Raw genomic sequence first — 12,568 nt, 5'->3', positions numbered from 1 at the left:
CCTGCTGAAGTGTCCATCCTGCAAGTGCCCCTAACGCCCCTCCTGGATGGGAAGGACAGAGGACAGACTCACCTTTCCTCTGAGAACCAGTGGCGGGTTTCACAGCACCCCAAGTATTAAACAAAGCTTTGTTTTGCTCTATCTGCAGTTGTGGACTGTTTCAAGCTGGTTCGATTGTCATCAAACCTATTCAAGTTACAGCAATGACCCATCGGAGCTGCCTTTGACACTATATGCTTCAAACTGCTTTGTATCACCGCCTGTTCCAAGCTTCCGACCATACACACTATTGAACCAGTCGAGCCAGCTCTCTGCTGAAATGAATCGCCTGGCTCTTAAATTGCACTGTGTTGTAGACAATTCAAACACAAATCGACCCATCAGAAAGGACACAGAAGACAGGCTCACCACTGTTGAGCTCCTGAAAAAAAAATGTTGCGCCATCTACAATGGTTCTGTCCCCTGGCCTTGTTCAATGGGCCGTAGTGACATTTCAGACCACTTTCATGCTTTTATCCTCAAACTTGAACTTCCTGCAACCACTAATTACCTGCAAAACCCTGTTTTTTACTACCCAACGTGCCCCTTCTATTCAAAGGTTTGCATTATCTGTGTATTTCCTTACAGGGGTGGGTTGCTAGTGTTTTTCTAGTTTTTTGTCCTTTTGTTAGTAGTAGTAGTAGAAAAAATCATCTCTTACGTGCAACCTCATTACCAGATAGAACAGTTTGAAGGTGCTGTACAATATACATATAACAGACAAAATCAGATCAGAAGATAGAGGAGACAGAGTAATCATGCACTTAGAGTCGATTAACATTAAAGAAGCTCTATGGAAACAAAAGGAAAGATTACTTGCCCTGCGATACGACTTGAAGGAAATCACATCAACTGAAACAGTGGAAAAAGAGCTGTGAGAAAGCCAATTCATCGGAGCAATTTTTTTTAAACCTGCCCAAAAAGAAAGGGATACTGTTGAAACAACCTCAAGGCTGTCAATCCAGGCTTTCTCGAAAAAAGAACTATCACAACTGGGAAATTTCACGATCAGAAATGAAGTGGGTGCAAAACTTGACCAGCAAAACATGAACGAAAAAAGGAAAATAACCTTACACCATCAGGACTGGTCTTGGATTGCCAGAAGCCTGGTGAAAAGGAATGTATAGACTCTGGAACCGACAGAGGTAGATGAGTTAAAACTAGGCTGTTGGAATACCAGGGGCTCTGAATTCTTGTTCACTGATAAAGATCTAATACTTTTGAGATATCACTTCATCTGCCTCCAAGAGACTTGGTTGAGGGAAAAACCGGCTTGTGATGGATATGAGGTATATTGGAATCCGGCATTGAAGGGGGTGTAAGGGAGACCTTACTCCGGCCTATTAACTTTAATAAAGGTTGATGGTGGTATTAAAGTAAGCTCCCATTCTACCCCAAATGCCTATACTTAGATCCTGGAATTGGAACTAACTCTCAAACAGGATCCATCAAGGCTCTTACTGATTAATGTACACAGAGGAATGAAGGGTCTTTTGGCTGAGAGTTGGATGGAAATGATTGTGAAGAGAATGGACCTTTTTTGATAAGAGGCCAGAAGGTGTGAGATCTTAATTTGTGGTGACTTCCATTTCCGCCTTCTTTCAAGGGACAGGACAAATTACAGGGGCTGGCTAGGAAATGGATGAATGAGATTTCTTTGCATGGTATGGAACTGGTGAATGGTTCTTATACAGGAGACAGGCCGGGGAGAAACACTTGGAGAAATGGGTTGCAGGCTGCTTGCCTGGACTTCTGCTTTGTCTCCCCAATTTTGGGACAATTGATATCTAATTTTGAGGTGATTTCTACTCGTCATAGTGACCACGACCTCCTATCTGTTACTATCCATATCCCTAAAGTAGGGGTTAAGCCAATTTTTATGCCCCCATTGAAATAAATGAAGGCCTAAATAGATTAAAGATTCCTTCGGCGGTCACACCGCTTTTGGCAGAATGGCTAGAATATGAATTTGTCACTGATGACAAACTACTAGAATATGCATGGATTTAAGAGGATTTATTTTAAAAAAATGGCACTAAAAGAAACTCTGAACTAGTCCCAGTACATACATATGATATAGAACTGGTTAAATGACGCCGGATTTATCGAGCTGAAAGGAGGAAACAAAAATGGAGTACCTCCTCTGAAAAAAAGCTCCTCCTTAGGAAATGTAGCCAATCCTATAAAAACTGGATAAAGAGCCATAGTCAGAGATTTAAACAACGGGATGCAGAAACCATGCTGCTAGCAATTTGCAGCAATAATTCCCGTAATATATGGGAATTAATCAACAACAGTGGAGGCAGTAGAAGCCATTGCCTCTTTGGGGGAGCAGCCGAAGAGAACTGGGTAACTTACTATAATATGCTGTTCATGGCCCGGCTACAAAGTCTCAAAAAGTGGAGGAAAGGGTGACCCATGGCTGGCAATTTGAATTTGATAAAGAAGATCTGGTGCGAATGATCAAGAGCCTCAGTACATCGAGAGCGGCTGGTCCGGATGGGGTCGCCAATAGTGAAATGAAAAGTAACCCAGAGGCATGGGCAGGTTTTGCTTTCTCACTGTTCAAGCAGATAATGCGAAATCGCAAAATCCCTGAATCCTGGAGGGAAGGCTGGGTGGTTTCTATCTTCAAGAAGGGCGATAGGACGGATCCGAAGAAGTACTTTGGCACCTATTATCCTATCTTCAAGAAGGGCGATAGGACGGATCCGAAGAAATACTTTGGCACCTATTCTCTTCTTTATATACATATCAGACTTGAATATCTCAAAAAACATCATCCATGCTTTCCCACCAAAAATGAATGGAAGGGAACTAGCATGGTCACTATATGCTGACGATATAGTTTTTCTAGATTAAACTGAGATCGGGTTGCAGAGGAGAATAGTCGCCTTTAATGACTACCTTAACATCAATGGTATGAAATTAAATGTGGGGAAATCGCAAATCTTAATCATGTCAACAGCCAGAAAAAGGAAAAGAACAGTTTTCTAATGGAAAGTCGACAATATATGCTTGGCGGTGGTTGATGTGGTTACATACCTGGGTGTGAAAATGAATAGAAATATTAACAAAAGCACTCATGTAGCTTGGCTAAAATCCAAATTGGAAGCTCTCACGAATCAGGGAATTGCCATCCACAGATGCTACAGGGCCTTTTCAGTATTACCAATACTAAGGTTTTATCGACAAACGGTCAAACAAGTGCTGACCTATGGTGCAGATACTCTACTAAACATAAATACAAATATTTGGGCACAAATGGAAGGTAAGCTCTGGCGAAGGATTTTAAGACTTCTGAACTACAGCAAACATTTGCAGAGAATTGTGATTACAATCTATTGCATCCATTGTTCTGTGGAGGGAAATTTCGTTCTTCAGGAGATGCATTATGCAAGAACCTTCTAGCTCTTATTCCATACTATGTCTAGAAAGAGATTCCAGGGAAAAACTGCTAGTAAACTGGTATACGAATATGAGTGAGACTTTAGAACTACTAGAGGTTGATGTGACCTTATTGAAGGGAAACCCACTGAAGGTGAAATATCGTTTGGAAAGAGCCGACTGATTAAGTCCACCGAAGCAGGGTCTGACCTGCCAAACTCATTCAGATGGTGGATAGAGAAGACAGGCCCAAACAAACCTTCTGGTTACTTATGCACATTTACATCCGCACTATATAGAGATCTTCTCCTTCGTTGTAGAATGAACATCATGCCAACAAAATAAATCCAATTCAAACGTTGCCAAAAGGGGATCGAGAATAATAACTGTCGGTTCTGCAAAAAAAAAAGGAAGAGTGGAATCCATTTTTCATATAGCCATGATCTGCGAAAACCTAGAAGTTGAACGTGCTTCCAACATGGGAGACTTTAGGAGGGGAACATTAAGCCCGGAGGATTATTGGGCCTGGATTCTTATTGGCAACAAAAAAGGTCTCACTCTGGCAATGTTGGAAAAGACGATATTGAAGAGAGGGTCTAATTTATTCATCCTCTGCATATAGATGCAACTGTTTGGGCAGACAATATACCTTTAACACAAGAATGGAATGAAAGAGATGAGATTGGAAAGTGGAGAATGACACAAGTTTGGTTTTGGAATTATGTTTTTTTATTTTCTTCAAAGTAAAACTGTTAAAGGTTTTGTGTTTACTAGAAAACTAATTTGTGCTCCTTTTTTGTAGTGTGAAAGCAATAAAAACTTTTAATAAAAAATTTAATAAAAATATAGACAAAAACTAACAACAACAAATACAAACTGTTTCTGATATGGGTTGGCAATTTATTCCACAGTCGACATTTTGCAATCTGGAGTCTGTATTAATGAGAGACTCTGTGAAATGTACCTACATCAAGTAGGTCCTTAGTACTGCATCTAATAAAGCGTATCAAAATATAATGCAGAGCCATATATAATGGTACTCAGGTGCAACCCCATTCACAATTTTCCAGAGCTGTGTAAGGACAGGCATCATTACAAGTATGGTGGTATCTCAACTGTAGATCTGTTAAGATACCTCCAAACGGATTTACTGTTACGGCCACTTGGTGCAACTTATTTACCGCCAGATTACAAGTTGTGGAATGGCAGTGTTAGTCACATTCAGTGAAAATCCTGCTGGCAGTAATTATGCCGAAATGCCCGTTTTTTAACAGAAAGGGTCTGAAATGCTGGAGGTTTTTCCTCCACCACACCGCCTAAGCTATAGTTGGGTTGGGTGGTAATGCAGCAGTAATGCAGTGGTAACTACATTATCACAGCATTACCGACATTTTGAACCACAGTGCTCAACTTGTAATGAGTTCAGAATCAGGTCTTCAATCCGTAACTATCCATGTTCCATTGGATAATTCGAAATATAATCAAAATTTCAAAGTCCAACTATTACCCGCACAGCATGATTTTCTACTGTTTGAAGCTTTCACAGTGCTTTTTTTAATAATGGGGAAGCAGTAATGTAGTGTAGACTAGCAAAAAGTACCCGTACTCCACACTGGTTCTGTAGACAGAGATGCTAACCCTCATCAATTGTTGAAAATCAATGATCCTGTAGGTCGCTGTTCTGAGTTGCTTATCTCAAATTGTACTGAGAATGGGTGCGTGTGGATGGCTGACATACACCAGAGCAGACGTGGAGGGGATGTGAGAGTTGGCATGCTCCGGCATACTGGGACCTTCTGTGCACTTTCACCACCTGTCGCCTCACCCTGGTGCTATGCAATGCAATGCCTTACGGTACAAATATCCCAGAAACGGCGCATCCTAGGGCCTTAAAATGTGGTTTATGAGGGCCCAGGGTCCTCCAAGTTTTGTTCCTCATGTTGAGATGCTTAAAATGAGCTTTGTCCAGTCCTTCTATGACCACTGTTAAGGATTTCAATCAGGCGATACAATCTGCTCTCGACCTAGTGTACAGCGCAATGGAAAAACTTATTATTTGAAAGATGTACCACTCATATCACACCCCTTACTTAAAAATATATAAAACGATATTAATAGGTAAACAACAATCACCAATGGGGTGACAGAACACAGAATAATATCTTTAATACACTAGAAATAAGTAATGAGCAAAACAAATGCAGCACAGAAAATAGTACTTTTGTCTTGGTTCAGATCAGATAACACTATGGTTAGAGGTTCCCACTGCAACATCCCTCAACCCCAATAGGTAATGCAAAGAGATGGAAGGAGAGAGCAGATATTCAGGAATAGTACAGATCAAACAGTGTCTCACTTCCCCTTTCCCCCCTTACACAGAAAGAGAAAAGCAAAGTGGGCATTTCAACTGTCAGGATGACTTTTAAAGTGGCTGAGCAAGAACTCTAAATGTGTGGAAAAATGCTTAAATTATTATAAATTCCTACGGAGCCTCTTTGAACAGTTGCACACAATCACCAGCAATCATTTAGTCCAAAGAAAACATTTGAAATCTTAAAGTCCAGGTCGGAAACAAATGGAAGCTATTTCACACGTGTAAAAAGTTCTCAAAATGGGAATTCGCAGGAAACTTTTCCGTGTGCGCTGTTCGTGATAATCACACTGTTGGGTTCTATGGATAGCTATGGATGTTAGGTACAAGTAGGAGTTCAAATTTTGTTTCTATCACAAATACTGAGGGAGTTATAGAGGTTTTAGTAGAAGTCGTTTTTGCGAGATATAGGCGCAGATTTGGAAAGAGTCTTCAGTTTTAAAATCAGAAAAATATTGACTATGGACTAGAGCATCCAAGCTAAGCCACCAGGACGGCACAGGTAAGAGTCAGGAGTGATTCGCGACTCAGTCCTGGTTCCTCGCTGTCCAGCATGGAGCACTAGGCTGGTCACTCGAATGAAATTAATAGATCAAAGTTGACAAACTGACTAGGAAAAGGATGTTTTTACAGATATACAGAATAAGATTTCACTACAGATTTATACAATGTTACTGATTATGGAAGTAAGGATAGTTCAGAAGTTAGGAGGGGGCAAGATAATGCATGGGAATCAACAGTTTATAGCTTCCTATTAATACTCGCAAGACAAAATGGATTTAAGATTTGGACCGTCAGGATTCTGGACCGTCAGTATTCGGGACCATCAGGATTCTGGACCATTGAATCGGATCTATCAGGGACTGACAGCTGGGCACATCGGACTGGACAAGGTCAGCAAGGCTCTCTGGTCACAGCACGGCACAGGACTGGACAGAATCTGCTCTTCTTGGTTTTGAGGATATTTCAATTCAGCAGGCAAGCATTAACAGCACGACCGGCTGTATTATGATGCTTCCCCTAGGCTTTTGGGGTTCTGTTCTAGAGTTTAAGGCCTAGATGAGAATGGTTCAGCTAAGCATGGGCCTTTGCTTTGCCAAGTTTCTGGAGTCCGGAACAAGGAAGATGTAGATTTCAGCAGGAAGGCGCTCTCCCAACATCTGGAAAGTGAGTGGATCTGTCTGTGTCTTTATGTGCTGTCAGCTGTCTCTATGCTGTAAAATGACATCATAAACATGGTGTGAGGGCCAATTTAGCTAAGGGTGCCCTTTTGAGCTGGGATAGGGTCAACACTTCATCCCCGCCTTGCATTTGGGGTGATTGGATCAAGGCCGGCTAATGTCATATTTTATAATTTCCTTTACAGTCCTCAGAGACCTCTCTTTAGCCACTGGTCTCAAAATCGGATTTTACACTAAACACACAGTTCTACATTAGTCACCTTTATATAAATCACACACAAAGATGCCATATTTTGTGTAGAAACCTTTCATCAAAATCGCAGCTGTAGGATCTTGTCTTAACTTTCTACAGAATGTTGTCATTTTCGCTATGCACACAGTTTCCAAATTTTATGCAACTTTCCACAAATGTGTGTGTATAATATAGGTATAGGCGTGTACATTTTCACAATTCTAACAGCAATACAGTTTGCATAAAATCACATATCTTGCCATTCCTGTCCAGAACATGTCACACAGTTCTGCCGCCTCTTCACAAGTGCATCCAGAAATTAAATTAACAACTCTGTCATTTTTATATTTTTCATCATTTTGAATAGCAAGTTATAAGTCTTTTAAAATGTGTTGTTTCTTCATGTTTAGCAACAGATGATCGCTTGGCTCTGCCTCTTTTTGTCTCCCTGCAGTCCAAGGCATCCCCCTCCTGGCGTGTTGCTTCCAAGAGAGTTTATGACTGCCTTCACACCTCCAGTTTTCTGGGCTGCAACTTTGTCATTGTTCCTTTGCCTTCTGTAGACAAGATTCTGCTCTAACCATCAATTAACACCTCCCCATGAGTTTCTGCAGAGAGGAAGGCCCCCTTCTAGGAGAAAACCTGCTTTTTTCAATTTTTGTGCAGCTTCAGTCAAGCTGATTAACTTTTAAACCTAGCAAAAGCCACATGTGTTGCATCACATACAAATACATTTCTTTCTTGGCCTTAAAATCTGTGGAATCAAAAACACAACTAAAATCTCTATTCCTTTTTGGCAACATACTTTTTCCCGTTTGCTAATCCAGCAGGCTTTTGAATTCTAGCTCACTTTTAAAGTTTCATCAGTCTCCTCTGACAGCTGTCATTCAGACAGCCCCGGGTACTGCACCCAGATTTTGGCATAGAAGCTGTCAGTTTTCAGACTTTGTCTGTTTCACAATCTTTCAATTGACATATACAATTTAGCACCAGGCAAGATTGTGAATGTTGAAAGTGTTGTGTTATAGGCATTTTGGAGTTTTTGGCAACAAAGCAAATGTCATTTGTAGGCACATTTTTGGGTTTCATTTGGAAAGTGCTGCCTCTCTCTTTACACTCTGCTGGTTATGGAACCCACTGGCACATTTCTGCAGGGTGTACTCCATTCCACTGCACATGCACCATGGGTGGCAGATTGTGCATCCCTCTTTTTGTGTGCTGAAGCATACGATTTTGGTAGGTTTTTGTAGGTTTTTGGCACGCACAAGAGTTTTGCCGCCATTGCTGGTTCTTTCCCCATAACTGTCAGGGTGATGCCGCATAGCACAGCGGAGTGGGTCAATTCATCCCACACCATATTGATGTTTCGCCGGTTTTAGGCAACCGTCTCATGTGTGAAGGGGCTTAAATCCAGAGAAAGGGGTAGGGTAACCAAATGTCATGTAGCCAGTAATGTCAGAAGGGTCGTAACCGGTAACTATGCAAAATTTGGTGCAGATTGGCGGAACAGTGAGGAATTGTATAAGGAACAAACTAACAGCTGTTCTGCTAGAGAGAGAGAGAGAGAGAGAGAGAGAGAGAGAGAGAGAGAAAGAGAGAGAGAGAGAGAGAGAGAGAGATAGGACTACCATCTCAATTATAATCTTAAACTGTCACTCATCTAGTAATTTATTGCATTGACTGATGTTATAAAGATGGAATTGCATGTTTTTAACAAATTCGTCTATTTGTGGTGCAAAGGAAAGTTGGCTATCAAAGAGTACAACAGGAGTCCTGGCCTCCACAATGCAATATCATCAAAGGCTTATTTTTATAGAACCTTGAATTTACATTTCTTTAATGTGTGTATACTTTGTGCTATTATTGTTTTGGATGCTTCCCTGATGGCTCACACCATTCTGAAGAATACAGCCTGCCCTCGGCCCACGCTACCTTAATTGACAAAGGAAGTAGTTGCCTGGGGTTGAGTAGGAGTTTAAAAAACAATCCTAATCCCGGTACTGCCCTCTAGTCATTTTGTCACAGCAGTACAGGAAGAAACCAGTAAACTAAAGCACTATGTCCTTTAACACATGTATAGATCACACTTTGCCACCTTTCAGCCAGAATGAATTAACAAATAACTCAGCTACGTGTTTGCTTTTACCAAATGTGCTTGCTTTTGCAGTGCAATAAATGAGTTCACAGAACCAATGATACTTTGCCCTATAACTATTTAAAAAATTTGCCAACACAAATGTAAAATCACGTTTGTATGTAGAAACTTACTATACAACTCCGTTTAGTTTACAGTCAAAATCTAGTTGTCTGACTAAATATTCTTTTTGATAACGTGATATATTTTATAATTTGGCAAAGGTATAAATAGCAATCTCAATATGCCTACTTAAATGAGTAACACATTTGGATTATAGTCTAAAAGTGATCCAACATTATTAAATAGGATTATTGGAGTTTTGTTTAACATTTAAGGGCAAATGCATAAAGCAGTGTTTACCCCACCACACCTTTTCTAGAAGTACAAAAAGTGTGATTTACTTTGTGGAAAGAAATATTTATGTATGTTAAATCCTACTCACAATACACAAAACATATTAAGGGTTTTGACAAGGTCTGCGGTCTAGCCATGTTAGTGGGGGCAGGAACACCCTCTCAGCTGGGGTGGGAAGCCTTCTAGGGAGAAATATAGTGACCGTCCTTACCGGCTGAGGATGGTGGCAGTTGAGGGTGTCCCAGTGTCTACCCCCCTTTAGCCAGCATGTTGTTATACAGTAGCTCTTCAACTCACACCATGCTCCATTAACAAGATGCTTGCCAGACTCTTTCTGATTTTTCTAGATTCAACGTACCTGGTCTGAGCCAAGACAAACAGCACCAAAGAGAGAGCATCCATTCAGCACCAAATGTGGTCTGCAACCTGTCATCAGAAGACTGGTCCTGAAAAAGTACAAGTAAACCTCCAGCATGCAGCCCTGCTAGCATTCTGCTGTGAGAGACGCAGTGGCTAGAGAGGGAACCGTTATGCCAGCAACTACGCTGCAGCGAACGAAGCAGCTCAATACTCTGCACCGCCCGCGGCATCCCACCACAGCTGAAGGTTCGCCTCTTTGACTACCAGGGACTAAACAACAGTGCTTACACCCCCAAAGCAGGGTGCATGTACCATAGACAAGACCAGAATGAAGCCCCCTAACACGAACCTAAAGGCAAAGCACCTCAACTGCTGTCCCTATTCAGTGGCAGGCAAGGGCAGAGAACACGGGCAGTTTTAGCCTATTATTTAACAGTTTTCACCTCCCAGGTGGGGAATTCAGAGTCAGTTTGGCCAGGGCAAGTAAACCAATGGCATGAGGAGAGGGAGAATAAAGAGAGGAACAGGAAGCAGGAAGGTGTGGGGTGTTCAGGTGAGGTAGAGGAGGAGGAGGTGATCGACCAAGAGACCAACAGGAGGAAGAAAGGAGTTGCAGAGTGTGGAGGCAATGGCCCTCATTAGGAGGCTGGCAGTAGCCGTGCTTGTAATACAGGCACCGCTGCCGCCAGTATTTTATTATTTCAGAAACCCAGAAATGGGCAATTAGCGGGTTATTACGGCCTTGCCGAACCCAGTATTTGGCTGTTCCTGGGCACCGGGAAAAATTCTTCCCCATTGGGGAAGCCGGATGCACCGGCACCGTTATGAACGGTGCCGGTGCCTCCGACATGCTGTGCTCGTGGGTGCCGCTATGCCTGCCAGGTCAGACCTGGCGGGCAGATGGCCCCCGCAAGCAGAACTCATAGTTTGCCGGTCAGGGAACTATGGTACGGCAAGCTTACTGGTACTATAGTTTCTGGACCGGCAAACTTATGAGACTTATTTGTCTTGTGAAGGTGAAGTATTGGTTAGTGAAGACAAGCGGTACTTCAGTGTGAGAATGTGTGATAGTGTGGTGGGTGTGGTTAGGTGATGTAGTGTAAGATGTGAATGTAAGTAGTAGTGTGAAGGAGTGAGTAGTGTGGAGGAGGGAGTAGTGGAGTGAAGGAGGCAGTAGTATGAAGGAGCGAGTAGTAGTGTGGATGAGGGAGGCAGCGGATTAAAGGAGTGAAGGAAGTAGTTGCATAGAAGAGGGAGCAGTAACATCAATGGGTGGAGGTGGGGCTAGAAGGAATGAGAAACATCAAAGGGACAGAGAAGAAGAGGGACGCGAGTAGAGGCAGATGGCGTTGGAAGAGGAGAGTAGTGAGAAGTGAAGAGAGGAGAGTATGAGTGAGCTAGAAGACTGAATCATAGATGGTGTCTGTAAGGCACACTCCCATACCACTCAGTTAGAGAAGGACAGTGCCTTTAGGTCAGTATCACAGTGCATTTGGTGCATATTATACTGAGGGTGAAACTATCACTATATACTAACCTAGGGTCAGGGTTTGCTGGGTCAGGGAGGAGGTGCATTACTAAATGAGAGACAGAAGCACGGCCATATGGTCTACGGGAAACCAATAAAAACGCTTAAACTGTCGCTGTGCTCAGGAGTCTTAATTGTGCCACATATGACAGTGTGTTCAAATGATTACTATAAATGTGTAATTTATGGAAAAATCCCCTTTCTCCCCCGTTAACACAATGAAGCTAATTTTATTGGAGCTCCTAATTTGAGCTGTTACGTGAACACTTCAACGCCTCCAACTGTTCATCATTTGCATGGCAGAGTACAATAGGGGAGGGCAAAAGGCAGCGTACGAGGATCTACGTCAACTCTTGCCCTCCCCTTTTGCAGTCAGTTTGCCGTGCCTAAATGCTGCCTGCAATGTATGCATGGAAGCCGCGTTAACGATGGATCCCTATGGGGTCCGTATGCTTTTTGCTGGCCCCAGGCAATTCCCCACCATGTGCACCCGCATGAAAATGCATGCTGGATTTGCATGGCGCACAGGAAGCTAGCGGCGGAAACGCACGTTGCGTTCTGCCCTTCCACTCTCCCATACAAGTTTACGAAAATGGTCCATGGCGGGAATGAGTAGTGTAAAAGCCTTTCGTAATGATCCCCAATGTGTAAAATGTGCTTTGCTATTGTGTTACACATTGTGTATGCCCATATTGTCTGGCATAAGTAGGTTTTCTTTGCGAATATGCAGAATTGCATAACTTGGCATATGCAGGCATAAGTCACTCATGTCTTGGTCATGGTTTTTGTGAATGCTATGTTGTAAGGTGCAGCGGTATCACAGCTGCCATCACTTTGTGGTCTTTGTAAATCAATCCCTACATATGCAAGTTACTTTTTAGTAAAACGCAGCTGATTCACATAATTACTAAATGTGCAAATGAATCAATGTTCCCTGATTTGAACTTATTTTTCTTAAAAAGTGCTTTTTATTGATGTC

General features: G+C 42.2%; 1 protein-coding gene across 2 annotated transcripts in view; it reads left to right on the top strand.

Moving 5' to 3' along the window:
• Positions 1-12,568, top strand: part of LCP2 (lymphocyte cytosolic protein 2) — a 1,016,893-nt gene that overhangs the window by 638,811 nt on the left and 365,514 nt on the right. The window lies entirely within an intron of this gene.

Source organism: Ambystoma mexicanum, chromosome 3q (genome assembly GCF_040938575.1).
Source record: "Ambystoma mexicanum isolate Mex_15411 chromosome 3q, UKY_AmexF1_1, whole genome shotgun sequence".
NCBI lineage: Eukaryota > Metazoa > Chordata > Amphibia > Caudata > Ambystomatidae > Ambystoma > Ambystoma mexicanum.
This window is presented reverse-complemented; position numbering and strand designations above follow the sequence as displayed.